We start from the raw sequence: 15,128 nt of genomic DNA on the forward strand, positions 1-15,128 counted from the left end.
CTTGTGATGAGGTCCCGGTGAACTTCTCTGGAGCGGACTTAGAAAATATTTCAAGTTTGCTTCAGCGGGGCAACGCAGGAATCCAGGCCCAGGCGCAATGCAAGGTAGGTGGCTTGGCTCTCGCGGTTGCTCCCGGTCGAATTTTCTACGAGCGGACTTAAAAACTTTTCTGGAGCTTTTTCTCGCAGGGTCTCTCGATGCTCCTCATGTAGCCTGATCCGGTAAAGGTTAGCCGGCTTCAGATTTTCTCAAGCCCCGGTCAATCTCTGGAAGTCAATGCGATGGAGCTTTTAGCAGGAACACTCTGGATGGCTTGGCCGGCTCGCGGTTGAAGGCAGCCGGCCTGGCTGACCAGGTTGAGTCGGTCACTCTATGAAGCTTTTTTTCAAAGTTGCTCCAAAGTTCTCCAAACTTCCTGAACTTCTTCCTGAAGTTCCTCAAGGGGTCCCAAAGTGTCTGAATTAAACACCAAGGGTCTGGAAGCTGCAAGATGGTTCTTGAAAGTTGAGGACGTCAGTTCTGTAATAGGGGATCTCTGTGTATAGTCCTAATCTAGTGAATAGTCCCGCCCATGTGCGCGGACCCCGGAGCAATCAAAAATAATCTATTAAGTTGTCAAAATATGCAGAACTGCACAGACACTTAAGAGAGAATTTAAAGACAGATAATGCAGCCTATATCCACAGGCTACACTGTCCAGTACTTTAACTAGAAATTCCACCAAAAATCCACAAACAGCACAGCCTGTCAAGGGTTTTCTTACAGAGAAAACCTTGCCTGTAACAGCAAAACCCTCTGGAATGATAGAGAGGAAGAAGTGGACAGACAAGCCCCATAGGCTGCCATTATGTGGCTCAAAAGAGGATACTGTGCCTTTAAGAGAACTTTGCAGAAGCCTCACAGTATCCCAGAATGCACTGCAGGTCCCCTTCACCTTCAGTTCTTTTTTCCGGCTCCTGCTAGCAGGAACCTGGAGCATTAGCTCTTCTTTTTTGAGCTTTTTCTATATTATTTTTGTGATAAATTTGGATTTTTACAGCTTCACTCCACGTCTTTGGCTATTATCTACATTCTGCTGTGTTTTTTTGGCAGAATTTCTGCAGTATTCTTGTCTTATACTACTTCTCGTCTGACAAGTGCTTTGCCTGCAGCTGTACTAAAGACCAAAGCTGAAGCTCACAGGTTTGTATTCTGTGTTTGCCTGTGTCTTTTGACACCTCTCTTCTCTGTAGCTTCTTTTCTGGGAAGCTTCGGCTCCCAGGTTTAGAAGAGAGGAGTTTGAAGGCATCTTCAGCCTCTGGGTGAGGAGAGGGTGGGTCCTCTACCGAATCCCATGCTGTAACCTCTGGGGTTCTCCCCGGTAAGGGCACGTCTGAGCTATGACGCGGTGCCGGTCGGCGTCGAGGACGTGGAGTGCCTCGACGTCATGGAGTGCCTCGACGTCGTGGGGTGCCTTGACGTCGTGGAGATGCCTCGACGTCGTGGAGATGCCTCGACGTCGTGGAGATGCCTCGACGTCGTGGAGATGCCTCGACGTCGTGGAGATGCCTCGACGTCGTGGAGATGCCTCGACGTCGTGGAGATGCCTCGGCGTCGTGGAGATGCCTCGGCGTCGTGGAGATGCCTCGGCGTCGTGGAGATGCCTCGGCGTCGTGGAGATGCCTCGACGTCCTGGAGCAGGGATGCTCGACGTCATGGAGCAGGGATGCTCGACGTCATGGAGCAGGGATGCTCGACGTCATGGAGCAGGGATGCTCGACGTCATGGAGCGGTGTGGCTCGACGTCATGGAGCAGTGATGCTCCTTTTGGGGCGTTGGTCGCTTGGGCTTCGCTATCTTCCTTTGGGTACAGACGTCACCTTTATGGATGGCTCGGTGTCTCGGTGTTTTACACCGTAGTGACATTTTGACGTCGGAGTGTTGGTGTCGTAGAGACAGTCACTGTCTTAGTGAGGGTGACGTCGTAGTGAGGTCGACGTCGTGGGTTACAGCCGCAGTATACTTGCCGGCGCTTGCGGCCTGGGTCTTGTTCCAGGCCTCGCTCCGTGGTGAGCCCCCTCTGCGTAGGAGGGGACTTTGTGTTCCCAGCACCGTCCACCCACGACGCCGAGCAGCTGATCAGCGTCGAGGAACCCTTCTGATGGGGAGTCTGTGGCTACTCACCAGGTGTAAGTGAGGGACGTTGGTCCTTTTGCTTAGTTTTGAGTTTTCGCATACCTACTCATCAGCTAGGTCGCCTCCTGCTCTGCCACCACTGGTGAGACCACCGGGGATGTTTCAGTTTCTCTCGGTTCTCTCTCCCATCCACCACCCCAGGGGTCTCTGGCCCCTCAGTCTGCGATTCCCCGTGCCTTGTTGCCAGGGATGCCTCTTCCATGAGTACGGGGAGTCTCTCTCCTACTCTTCACTGGTTGCCAGTACTTAGCTTTGGTCCGCTACCACCTGCCAGGAGGTTCTGGCGTCGAACGTACTCCTGCCTTGGTCGCAGGGGTGGCGGCATGTAGGCGTCATGCGGTGGCCCGCTGTTGCTGGGTTGTTGTGGTAGGATCCCTGTGTGGGGGTGTTTTCTTCACAAATTAATGGTTCCCCTGCCGAGAGACAGGAGGGAAGCCTTACAAGAGATAGTCTAGGTACCTGATGGTTGCAGGTCTAAGCATCGGTGTCGGAGCGGAGTTTCTTCTCTCCTGCCGACCCCCAGGTATTGTGGGTTTGTCCTACGTTGCCGTACTTGTATTCGTCGGGCGTCTCTGCAGCCTACGGCTCAGCAGTGTGCATCTACTCTCCCGTTCTTTGGGCAACCCTTGGGTTACCATGAGGGTAGTGAGTGGTCCGCATAAGTCTGACTCGGAGACTTTTGGAAGGCTGTAGGTTTAGGGCGTGGAAAACGACTTGAGGCCTTCTTCCCTTTCTAGCGGCGTTTTTCCTCCCAGGGTTTGTCTGTGGTCCCGGGCCGCCTTTAATACTTCACAAGTATATTGTGCGCGTACACGGGAGAGCTTGATGCTCCTCAGCGAACAAAGGCCGGCCGGGTCTAAGTCAGTCTTCGGTTCATAGCAATTCCTCCGGTCAGCTCGCGGTTTCAGCTGCGCGAGCTCCAGGCGGAGGCCGATACCCGGTTAAGGAAAAGGGCGATAGGAGACGTACCTCTGTCTCAAAGGTGAAGAGGTCTGTACTCCCGGTTCTTTCTGGTTCGCAAGAAGGACAAGAACGAGTTCAGGCCCATTCTGGCTTTGCGAGAAGCAAACGAGTGGATTCGCAGAGAGAGGAATCGTTGCGTCAGGTTTTTTCCTCAGCTGCAACAGGGAGTTTGGCTCTGTGCCATAGATCTACGGGATGAGTGCTTCCATGTGCCCTTTTTGCGCACATACACAGGAAGTTCCTGCGATTCCAAGTCGATGTCAATCATTATCAGTACACAGTACTGCCAGTCGGGCTGACGTAGGCGCCCAGAACATTCTCGAAGTGCATGGCAGTGGTAGCTGCACACCTGAGGATAAACGAGGTGTTTGTCTACCCGTACCTGGACGATTGGTTGATCAAGGCCTCCTCTTTCTCGGAAGCTCAAGAACACTTCCAGAAGACGTGCGTTCTTTTGAACGAGCTGGGGTTGCACATCAACTTGCCCAAGGCTGTCCCGGTTCCGGTCCAGTGCATACAGTACTTGGGAAGCCTCCGTCAATACTGTGAGAAGTTGACCTGATATGTAGTGCTCACTATTCTAGTGATCACTCTGTATCATTCCAAACAACCCTTATTGATGATTGGTTGTAAGTCAACCTTATAGACCAGCTATCCTAGTAGCATGGACAAGAGCAGTCTTTAGGCTAAACTCTAGAGGGCGTGTTAAGCCAGCTGTTTTACCATCACATGTACCCCTTGAACACCAAGTGAAAGGACACCACACAAGTTGTTATAAAAATAAAGGATATTTATTAATAACAAGTCTACCCTGAACTCTTTGAGTCAGGGAGCTAAGCACAATACAAAACTCTTAAGAAAATACTGTAAGTTGCACAATTAACACAAATGCCCGAGGGGCACGAAAAACCATATACTCTAAAAGTGGAATGCGAAATACTAGCAAGTAACACGATCCAGAGGCTTCAGGACCGCTAGGACTACCTTACTGAACCCTCAGGTTAGGAGCAGGAGGCCTAGGGAACCCGGGTGCAGAGTGGGAACTCTTACGCGGGATGCGGGACAAAGTCTATGGAGGCTAGTATTTTTAAAGTTACTGTTTCCGGACGAATCCGACTAGGTAGACTAAAAACGAAAAAGGATCTGGACACTAGGATAGTGAACCTGTGCTGGAGCACCGAAATGCTCGAGTTACCTAGCCCAGGGGCTGCGGCTGCATAGGGTTCAAGTGACGTCTGGAATCCTCGTTGTAGTCTATGGAGCCTGAAAGAAGATGTTGCTGGCAGGCGACCAGTGAAGATGTTCGGTGTTATGTTATGTTAATTAAAATTTATAAAGCGCACATACGCCCATGGGCTTCTTGGCGCTGGGAAAGAGATTAATAACACAACAAGGAAAATACCAATAACAATCACTACTCAAGATATGCCTGTGTGAAAAGCAGGGTTTTGTAGGCCCGTCGGAAAGTAAGGAGGTCCCTACTCTGTCTAAGAGTCAGAGGCAAATAATTCCACAAGGAGGCTGCCAAGAAGTGGAAACAACTGCCTCCCTGTCGCTTTCTCCTAAACCGGGGTACCTCCAGTAAATCTTTATGGGCTGATCGCAAACTACACGAGGGGATGTATCTCCCTATCAACTGCCTTATAAACAGTGGGCCCTTGCCTTGTAAGGCCTTGAAAATAATACACCCTGCTTTAAAAGCCGCTCTCTGGGCCACAGGTAGCCAGTGTAGTTTCTCAAGTCCTGTTTTGATAGATTCCCATTTGGGTACCTTACAGATCAGCCTGGCAGCTTGATTCTGGAGATATTGCAATCTTCTAAGTTGACCTGCAGGCAAACCCAGGTATAGGCTGTTGGAAAAGTCAATATGGGAGAGAACTAGGGCAGTGACTACTTGGATCAAAGCTGAATGAGTAAGGAGGTGTGCAATTTTTTTTTATTTTCCTTAATTGGAAAAAACCTGAGGAGACCACTGTTCCGATCTGTGATTTTAGGGAAAGATCCTCATTGATGGTCAATCCCAGACTCTTTACCTAGTGCGACTTTTTGGGAGGGAGGCCCATGTCTAAAGGCCAAAAGTGAGGGCCCCAACTAATCTCGCTTTTCCCAGGCAAGATCAGCTCGGTCTTTCCTGGGTTCAGTTTAAGATGGTTTGAGGATATCCACCTCTGAATGTGGGTCATAGTTGCCTGAAAATCCTCAACAGCATCGGGCAAATTTAATGTAAAGACTAACTGTAAGTCATCTGCATAATTATATGTAGTTACTTTGTAATCTCTCAGTGAAAACAATAAAGGCCTCATGTACAAATTAAATAATAAAGGAGACAAAGAGGAGCCCTGGGGGACCCCGCAGAAGGAATTGATTTTAGAAGCTATAAATGACCCTAGCCGAACAGACTGAGTGCGTTCCGATATAAAAGAATGCAGCCAGGCCAAGGCAGAATCTCTAAGGCCGGCCTGTTTGACACGGTTGACCAGAATGGAGTAGTCAACCGTGTCGAATGCTGCAGACAGGTCAAGAAGCACTAAAGCCTGATGGAGGTTATTATCGGCATTGGACCTCAGAGTGTTCTGGACGGCCAGTATCACTGCCTCTGTAGAGTGGCAGGGCCGAAAGCCTGCCTGATTAGGTTGCAAATATTCAGAATCCTCTATAAATTTCGATAGGCAATTGGTGACATGAGCCTCCAAGATCTTTGAGAGGTAGGGCAGGAGAGAAATTGGCCGATAGTTTGTGAGGTCAAGGGGGTCTTTGCCGGGTTTTTTTGTCAGAGGGATCAGTAGGGCCTGTTTAAAGCTGCGAGGGACCATTCCAGACAGGAGGGATTCGTTAAGCAATGGTAACATGCCATTAGGAATAGCATGTCCGATCTCCCTCATAATGTGCGGAGGGCACATGTCCTCAGGGGATCCTGACTTTACTCTGTTTAATAGAACTGAAAAGGTTTCTAAGTCCATGAGAGGGAAGGAATGAAGTGTTAATGGATTATAAAAACAATCATCCAAGATGGTGCACACAGGAAGTTTGAATATATCTTGTTTAATAGTGAGTATCTTTTCACTGAAAAAATTATTTAAAGAGTCGCAGAGTGCTTGTGTAGGGACTACAGGAAGGGAGGTTCTATCGTCATTGCATAAGTCGTTCACAATTCTGAAAATTTCCTTCGACTTGTTGACCCAAGGCTGGATCCGTGAAGAAGACGACCTGAAAGCAGAGGGGACTCAGTTCTCAATCACTAGCCAGTGATTGTGTGGGCACCAGGATGGCACCGGATGAAGTCACCGCGATCAGGTGAGTGGGTGACGCTGGACTCTGCAGCCACACGGGCCAGGAGGCGTTGTCGGCGTCCAGGCTGGAAGTGCGAGCTGTCCCACGATGGTGCCTGCTGTCGGCGATGCTGGATCCAGGATTGGAGCAACAAACCTTGGCAAAGGCAAGCCCACGCGGTTGAGTCAAAATGGCGTCTGGAGTGGACCAGGAGGTCCAGGGCACTTCTTGTTGGACAAGGAGCAAGGGCCAGTCTAGAGGGCCTAGACCAGCGGTGAAAACGTCGTGGTACGTCGTCAGGAGGGTCACTAGCCGACGGGCAAGTGACCGGACAACGTGGTGAGCAACAAAGAAGCAGAAGGGCCCCACGCAGATCTCGTGGATGCTGGGGGGCTGGACTTCGGTGCTGGAGCTGCTCAGGGTTGGGGCTTCTCAAACCCCAGTGCACCCACTCGAGGATCCCTCGGCGGTCGTGCTGGTTAAGCGTCGTGCAGGTCTTAAAGATAGCCGGTCCCTCGGGTCTCGTCGCACCCACGAATCTCAGCTGGGCTGATGATGTAGGTAGAGGTCAGAGATGGCAGGGAATCCGGGTCTCGTCGAGCTGGGCAGTCTTGATCCGGAGGATGGACGTGCAGCAAACCGCAAGCGCTTAGATGGTGCCTGCTGGTGCAGGGTGGCTACTCCTTAGCCACAAGGGAGAGTCTTCAGAGAATGACAAGAGTTCCTTTCGTGGAAAGTAGTTCAAGTTTCAAGATTATCCAATTTGGGAAGGGTGCCCGCTCCTACCTTTATTCTAAAAAAAGGGGCTGGCACGCGACTAGGTCCTGCCCATGGGTGGGACCAGGAGGGGGGTGGTTACACCCCTCTCCTTTGTCCGGTCTCTCCCCAGCTCGGGGGCTGGTGTGCCCCTGGAACTGGTTTGAGCCGGCATATGCACAGTGAGCACCAGGGTGCCACTTGCAGTCACCTTCCTCTCAGCCCTGCCTACCTGGGATACACAAAATCCTGTCTGGGATGGTGCTGGCACCGCCCCTGACTGGAAACCCTTTGTCCAGGCCTCCCTCGCTGGAAGGACTCCCAGCAGCAGGAGGTCAGACTTGTGTCTGTGGTGGCAGCATCCATTTTGTGATGCTGAGGCTTGAGTTAACTTTAACCGGGGTTCACAGTTACATACATGTCGTGTCCCTCTAGAAGGGTGGAATGCTAACCCCGTCGCCAGAATTGGCGAGGGGTTAGTATTCCAATTCGTATGACACCTTACTCGACATGTTTTGATAATGCTATGCCAAAGTTAGCATTTGACCGCGAGGTTCATAATGCACTTAAGAGTATATGGTATAGCGTTATCATGGAACAGCTATTAGGACTTGGTTCCACAAGCTGCAAGCGGGCTCAGCTCATGCCAGAGCACCATCTCACATAATTCCAAGCACTCTGCCTTTAGGAGTGTCTGATAGGAATATATGTGTCCATTTTAGGGTTAGATATAGGAATACTATATCTAAAGCAAAGGGTGATTACACCACCTTGCCCCAGCTGTCGTGCAGCCAGTTGTGTCAGATTTGGGTGGCCAGCCAGGGGTGGCATAGTACATGCTGCAGCCCCTGGTAGACCCTGGGTACACCAATGCCCTGGATACCTAAGGTATGCTGTACAGGGACTGATAGGGTGGCCCAGTACCAATTGGTAAATGCACCTAAGGTACATGCTTGTAAATTTAGAGAGAGAACAGCTAGGCTGTGGGTCTGATTAGCAGGCCCACAGCCAGGGAAAGTCGTAAACCAGTGAAGCAAAAAGCAAAAATCTGGGGTGGCCATGGGATTGCAGACCCCACTCGCCTACAAATACGCTGTCAGCAAGCGTGTCTCCTTCGGAGGAGAGATGATTATCGCTCCTTCGGAAGGCTCAGGCTCTTATGATCCCTCCATCTACAACAGTGGGGACGGCGTCTGCTCTACTGGAGTCGATGGCCTCTTGTATCTTCCTCACGCCACACGCACGGCTGCCCGTGAGATCTTTGCAGGAGTCCGTGGAGGATCAGTGGAATCAGAGGAATGGATCTTGGGACGACAAGATACGACTGTCTCTGCATGCTCTTCAGTCTCTGAAGTGGTGGTGTTCGGCGGAGTATCTCCTCGGAGGGGTTCCCTTTCACGAGGACATTCCCGCACAGACTATCGTGACGGATGTGTCTCTCCACAGCTGGGGGGGTGCATTCCGGAGACTGACAGATACAAGGAACGTGGTCCCCGATGGAGTCCATGTATCACTTCAATTTCCTGGACCTCAGAGGTGTTCACTTGGCACTGTATGCGTTTGTTACGTCCTTCCAGACCAACTCTCTGCTTGTACAGACGGACAATACGACCACGATGTCTTGCCTCAACAAGTAGGGGGGTTCGAGATCGCGCACTCTGTCTCAGGACGCGCTGGCGATCTGGCGCTGGCTTCTAGCCAGAGGACTGTCGATCACGGCTATCCATCTGCTAGGTGTTCAGATTGTTCAAGCAGACGCACTGAGCATTCTGATTCGTGAAAGCCACGAATGGGTCATAAACGACGAAGTACTAGGTGAAGTCTTCGCAAGGTGGGGGACTCTAGACGTAGATCTGTTCTCCACCGCCGAAAACAGCAGATGCTGAGACTTCTCCTCCTGGTACTACCAGCAGGGGACGCTGGGGTAAGCGTTATGGATTAACTGGTCGAACAGCTTTCTGTGCGCCTTTCCATCCATTCCCCTGATTCCGGCGGTACTCTTTAAGCTGTCCCAGTGCAGGGCACGGATGATCCTGATTGCCCTGGAATGGCCCAGGCAGTGGTGGTTCACGGACCTACTTCACCGGTCTCTCCTTCCTCACATACGGCTGCCGTGCAGGCCGGACCTTTTCACGAAGTTCGGGGGGCAGATGTTGCACCCCAACCTCTCGTCTTTGAGTTTGGCGACATGGCTCCTGAGAGTGCAATAGGGCCATTTGAATCTACCAGAAGTTTGTATGGACACACTGAAGAAGGTTAGGTGACCTTCCACTAGGACTACTTGTGCTTACAAGTGGAAGAGGTTTTGCATCTGGTGCAAGTTCAAGGGCTATGACCTAACGGCGTGTAAGGAAGATGTCATCCTTCCGTATCTTTTACACCTGGAGCAGTCTGGCCTTAATGTCCATTTCATTAAGGTTCATCGTGCTGCGCTGACTGCCTACAGGAAATGGCCTTCACAGACTTCCTTCTTTCAGATCCCTGTGATCAAAAGGTTTTTTTGGAAGGCTCCAAGAAAGTGTTTCCCTCCTGTCCGGCTTCCTTCGCCTTCATGGGAATTGAACGTGGTGCTGTCCGGATTGATGAAGGTGTTTTTTGAACCTATTCATAAGGCTTCATTGCAGCACCTGTCCTGGAAGACAGCGTTCCTCGTGGCCATTACACCGGCCCGCAGGGTGAGGAAATTCAGGCGTTGTGTTGCCAAGAACCTTAGACTGTATTTCATGCTGCTAAGGTTGTTATGCGTACTCACCCTAAAGTTCTTCCAACAGTTATATCTGACTTCCATGTTAACCAGACTATAACTTTGCCTACGATTTTGAGAATCCTTCATCTACAGCGGAAAGGTCTTTGCATTCCCTGGATGTTAGGAGGGTGTTGAACTTTTATCTGGATAAAACCGTAGATATTCGTAGGTCAGACCAATTGTTTATCAATTATGGATTATTCAGGACCGGTCCTGCTACCTCTAAACAGTCCATCTCGAGGTGGATTGTGTCCTGTATACAATTGTGTTACCAAAAGGCTGGTAAGACCTTAGGGGGTAAACCTAAGGCTCATTCCACCGGGGGCAAAGCTGCCACGACTGCTTTGCTCCGTAGTGTTCCAATTGCAGAAATCTGCAAGGCAGCCACTTGGAAGTCGGTCCATACTTTATTAAGCATTACTGTCTGGACACTGAGACCAGGGCAGATGCTTGGGTTGGGCAGGCTTCGCTGCGAAATGTGTTCGCACAGTAGTGGTGTTATTTCTCTTTTCTCCACCGCCGCTTTGGTGTGGGGATGGGCTTGCCATTCTATTCACTAGATTATGTCTATACACAGAGATCCCCTACTACAGAAGGAGTAGTTTCTGTCCTGTAACTCCAGTTCTGTAGTAGGGGTATCTCTGTTATAGTCATAAGCGCCCGCCCTCCTCCCCGGTGGAGAGAGATATTCATGTAAGAAATACTACAGGTCTGGCGTGTTACGCCTTCAAAAAGAACTGAAGGTGAAGGGGACCTGCAGTGCATTCTGGGATACTGTGAGGCTTCTGGAAAGTTCTCTTAAAGGCACAGTATCCTGTTTTGAGCCACATAATGGCAGCCTATGGGTCTTGTCTGTCCACTTCTTCCTCTCTATCATTCCAGGGGGTTTTGCTGTTACAGGCAAGGTTTTCTCTGTAAGAAAACCCTGGACAGGCTGTGCTGTTTGTGGATTTTTGGTGGAATTTCTAGTCGAAGTACTGGACAGTGTAGCCTGTGGATATAGGCTGCATTATCGGTCTTTAAATTCTCTCTTAAGTGTCTGTGCAGTTCTGCATGTTTTGACAACTTAAGAGATTATTTTTGATTGCTCCGGGGTCCGCGCACATGGGCGGGACTATTCATCAGATTATGACTATAACAGAGATACCCCTACTACAGAACTGGAGTTACAGGACAGAAACTACTCCTTCCCACAATCCACTGGTACAAAACCCTTACAAATCCACTGATTGGTCTTCAAGGTGTAGATTTAGTTGGTGATGTTCCAGTTGAGCTGTTTTAACATGTAGCTTTCAGGGAGTCCACTCTTTAGTTCTTTTTTCAGCAAAAATCCACAGGGCTGAAGTTCTCAGAGGTGCAGTTTTCAGAGGTTAGGCCGTAGAAATCTTTGCACAGCGAAACTTCTCATCAGGGCACTTCTTGCTTCAGTAAGTTTCCAGCAGCAGATCTGGAGAGCTCTGCCCCTCTCAGATACTTATTAAAAATTCTCTGGGTCAAGCAGCAGGCAAGCAGCAGGTCACTGTTGACCAATGGGAGCAGGGTAACTCCTCAAGACAATGACCACTTCCTGTAGAGTGTAGCATTATTTTGTCCCAGAGTGCATCAAATCTTCCAAATCCATAATGGCTGATTTTCCAGCATAGAGTTCAGACCTGGCTAAACACACCCCCAGGGGTGGCTTATTTCCCCAGTCTCTCCCACTACCATCTGCACGTACCTTCCTTAAGCCTGGCCCTGACTCTGGATCAAGAGTGTAAAAGTGAAACTGACACCCAGGCCTCCCCTCTGCCTTTGAAGAGCATGGTTTACGACTCCACCCCCTGGCTTGGCATTCCTATGGAACAGCACACTGCCCTCCCACCACAGTTGGTAACCCCAGGGGCTCTTTATCACCTCTTCAAAGCAGCCTGGCTAATCCACTTAACTCTGAACAATCAGGGCGGACCACTGGAAGGCTGAATGTGGATTTACAAACAAGAGAGTCTTATAACTTCTTGTATGTACATTTTAGGAGAAATTCAACAATATGATATTGTTGGATTTAGCACTACTATTCTGATAAGTCTTTGAATGGTGGCCCTATCTCCTTCCTATCAGTAGTTATTATGTAATACTTCCTGCAATGATAGCCTATAGGGCCTGGGATTTGCAATGAGGAAAATGACTTGGGCCAGTTTTCTAGCACCAGAGCTTATAAAACATATTTTATAAGTATTTCTCTAATTTCTACAGGATCCCCCACCCCCTGTGCAACTAGGGGAGACGATTTTAGGGGTTCTGAATCTGCAGAAATATTGCAGATCCCTCTTCCACAGCGCTTCCAGCATAAAAGTCGAATTTGAGCAGCACTTTACCACAATGTGGGGAGTGACATTTGAAGTTTCACTTTACCCAAGCATATAAAAACTCATTTTATAAGGGTGTACCTTATACATATCTGACCCCCCCCCCCCACCCCTGGGATACCTTGGGGACCCTGGGGGTCCGTAATATGCCAAAACATTGTAGGTTATCCATTTTTAAGTGCCCCTACCACCAAAGCCGAGTTTGGGCTCAATTTACTTTTTAAAAGCGGTCCTGGCAGCCAGGGCTGCTTTTAAATTGACCCAAGACTTCGGCAGTGTACACATGCCAGTGCAGAAAAGCTACTGGCCTCTAAACTGCCATGCCCCAGGATGCTGGGGACTTTTAGGTAGTTTTAATCCCTTGCCCTATTGTTTACTTGGGGCTTATGGGGTAGGTCATGCCGATTACTGGGGGTACCCAACCATAGTGTACCCTAGTGTGTAGTTGGGTGTTTTAACTGTATTCTAATGTGTCTCTTTCAGCTTGGAACTGGTTCCGGGCCTGGTTAGACAGAGCCCAGGGTCAGTCAGAGTCAGTTACCACCAGTTCCAGTCAGGAAAAAGTTGGGGGGTGCCAGGTCACAGGATAGCTTTGCAACAGAAACACTTAACAGAGAATTGTTCTCATCTATTCCTGTAGCCTCTGGACTGTAATCCTCTTGTGCGACATGGATAGAACTGAGGCTTGTGTCCTGAGTAGGAATCAGATTGGCCTTGTTGGTTAAAGGAGCCTCTGTTTGAGGACCGGCCAGCAAAGCGACTCCGACCTTTGCTGGGCCTGGCAAAAACATGAGGGGAAAAAATCTTTTTAATAGAAGTTTGAGCCTTATCCATGGGGGTGAAAGTGGAAACCTATTAGCTTAACTCTTTAATAAAAGAGTTACCAAACAAGAGACCTTTGGCAGAGGGGCCTTCTTTTATAGTAGCTAAAGAGACCAACTTGGGATTGATTCTCACAAGAAGGCGTTTCCTTCTTTCCAAAGATATATGTGCATTTGGATTCCCTAAAACACAAATAGCCCGTTGGGCCTAATTGGAAAGGGTATCCAGGTTGATAATATTGTCCTCCATTTTGGCCTCTTCACCCAGATTCAAAATCCTGGTGAGAGGGCTCACCAAATCTAATAACCTATCTTTGTGAATTAGACCAAGCTCTATCCATTCCTTTTTTTGGGGTTCTGCCAAATTTAGAAAAGAACATGATCATATTAGGGTCAATGATGGTAGTATTTGTAATATTATTAGTAAGGGAAGGGCGGGGACATTCTGATTTTCATTTATTCCTTGTGGATTTGTCAAGGGCATTCCGCAAATAAATGTAACATATTCCGCCACTTCATCAGAAGGAAACCACTCGGTTAAATTGAGGTGGTGAATAAGAGAAGGGTTAAACATAGGTTCATATCTGAATATTGGTCATGAGACCCATCCAGAATATCTAAGTCGTTCACCACATTGTTATCGTCATCATCATCAGTGTCCCTTAAGTAGGAAATAATGATAGGGGAAGAAGGGTTACACGATTTGGAAACCTCCTGGGTGGGAGGACCAAGTTTAGTAGAGATTCCTTTGGAGGAACTGGAGAGGGCAGAATGTTTTTTACTTTGGTGGGAAGAAGCAAACGTTTTAGTTAGAGGCTCTCTTTATAAACATCTAAAATATAAACTGCTTGCTGAACGGAATATTTAATAAAAGATTGTCGATTGTCTTTCTAACGCGCGCTGTAGCAGAACAGCTATTCTGCTCCTAGGCTATTTCTAGTTTTTAAATCTCACTTGTGTTGCCTGATTTTAAAAAGCCGCATAATTCTGTAGGGAAACCTTAAAGTAATTTCTTTCTACTCACACGCTCTCCTGCCCTTCTCTGAAACCCGGCACCCCGCACTCTCCCCGGTCCACCACAGGAATTTTCCCGATCGATGTGGAGGGAGGGGCGGCACATTAGACCACCTCCGGGCTAGAGGGGAGGAGGGCGCAGTGTCATTGGCTGCTGACATCTTCACCTGCGGTACAAAAGGGGGTGGTGATGGACGGAGCATCTGAACCAATCAAACACTCACACCCAGTCAACAGATCTGGGTTTAATCCATCACCGTTCTTTAGCCCACTCTGCCACCCCAGTTCAGACATGGCCATATGCAAATCAGTCTGACCATGTGCCTCATGGGAACAGTCCAGCCCGAACTGCCAAGCCATGCCTTCCCTGGACCGGAAACAAGCTACCGAGGACCGGCAGCATAAAACCCTGATGCCATACGCTTCACGCAGCGGACGCGGGCTTGCCAGCTGTGCGCAAAAGGCAAGCCCGTCTGCGCCCATCCGCGGCCGGCCGGGACCCACAACCCCTGCCCGTCTCTCCACTCATATTAGGAGCTATAGCCCGAACTCCCTACTCAAACTAATAGGAAAAACCTCGCTCTATGCCATTTCTCTTCAAATCTGGCAGATCAACACTTTACATGCTCACAGTGTGGATTTCAGCTCCATTCTGCCCCACCAACCAAAAAAACTCAGCGAAGCATGTACCTCCTGAATTGTTAGTCACTCCCTAAACACACACCACGTTAATCTCCATGCTTTTAGAAGAGCTCAACCCAGATGTTTTATTCCTGACAGAGACCTGGTTCAATACAGAGTCAGAACGTGATCTTATCCAGTTTCTCCCTCAAGAATATCAAATACTACGTGAAGACCGCATAGTGGGAAGAGGAGGCCAGCCGGGCAACATGGCGGACGCAACTCTTTAGAGCTCCGTCAGCGGGGCCCAGACTTCTCCGAAATGTATCCTTGGCGAGGGAATTGTGATCACCCACGCTGGGCGGAGTAGCTGCGGGACTGCCTGTGGATCACGCCGGTGCGCGACGCACCCGCTGA

The 15,128-nt window shown here is 49.4% G+C and overlaps 1 protein-coding gene and 1 pseudogene across 3 annotated transcripts in view; one reads left to right on the forward strand and one right to left on the reverse strand.

Annotated features, from left to right (window-relative positions):
* LOC144823685 (protein mono-ADP-ribosyltransferase PARP14-like) overlaps positions 1–15,128 on the forward strand; it is a 1,720,771-nt gene that overhangs the window by 687,062 nt on the left and 1,018,581 nt on the right. The gene's annotated exons all lie outside the window — the stretch shown is intronic.
* On the reverse strand, positions 12,835–13,462 carry LOC144825338 (uncharacterized; annotated as a pseudogene).

The sequence above is a fragment of the Lissotriton helveticus genome, chromosome 3_1 (genome assembly GCF_964261635.1).
Source record: "Lissotriton helveticus chromosome 3_1, aLisHel1.1, whole genome shotgun sequence".
Classification (NCBI taxonomy): Eukaryota; Metazoa; Chordata; class Amphibia; order Caudata; family Salamandridae; genus Lissotriton; species Lissotriton helveticus.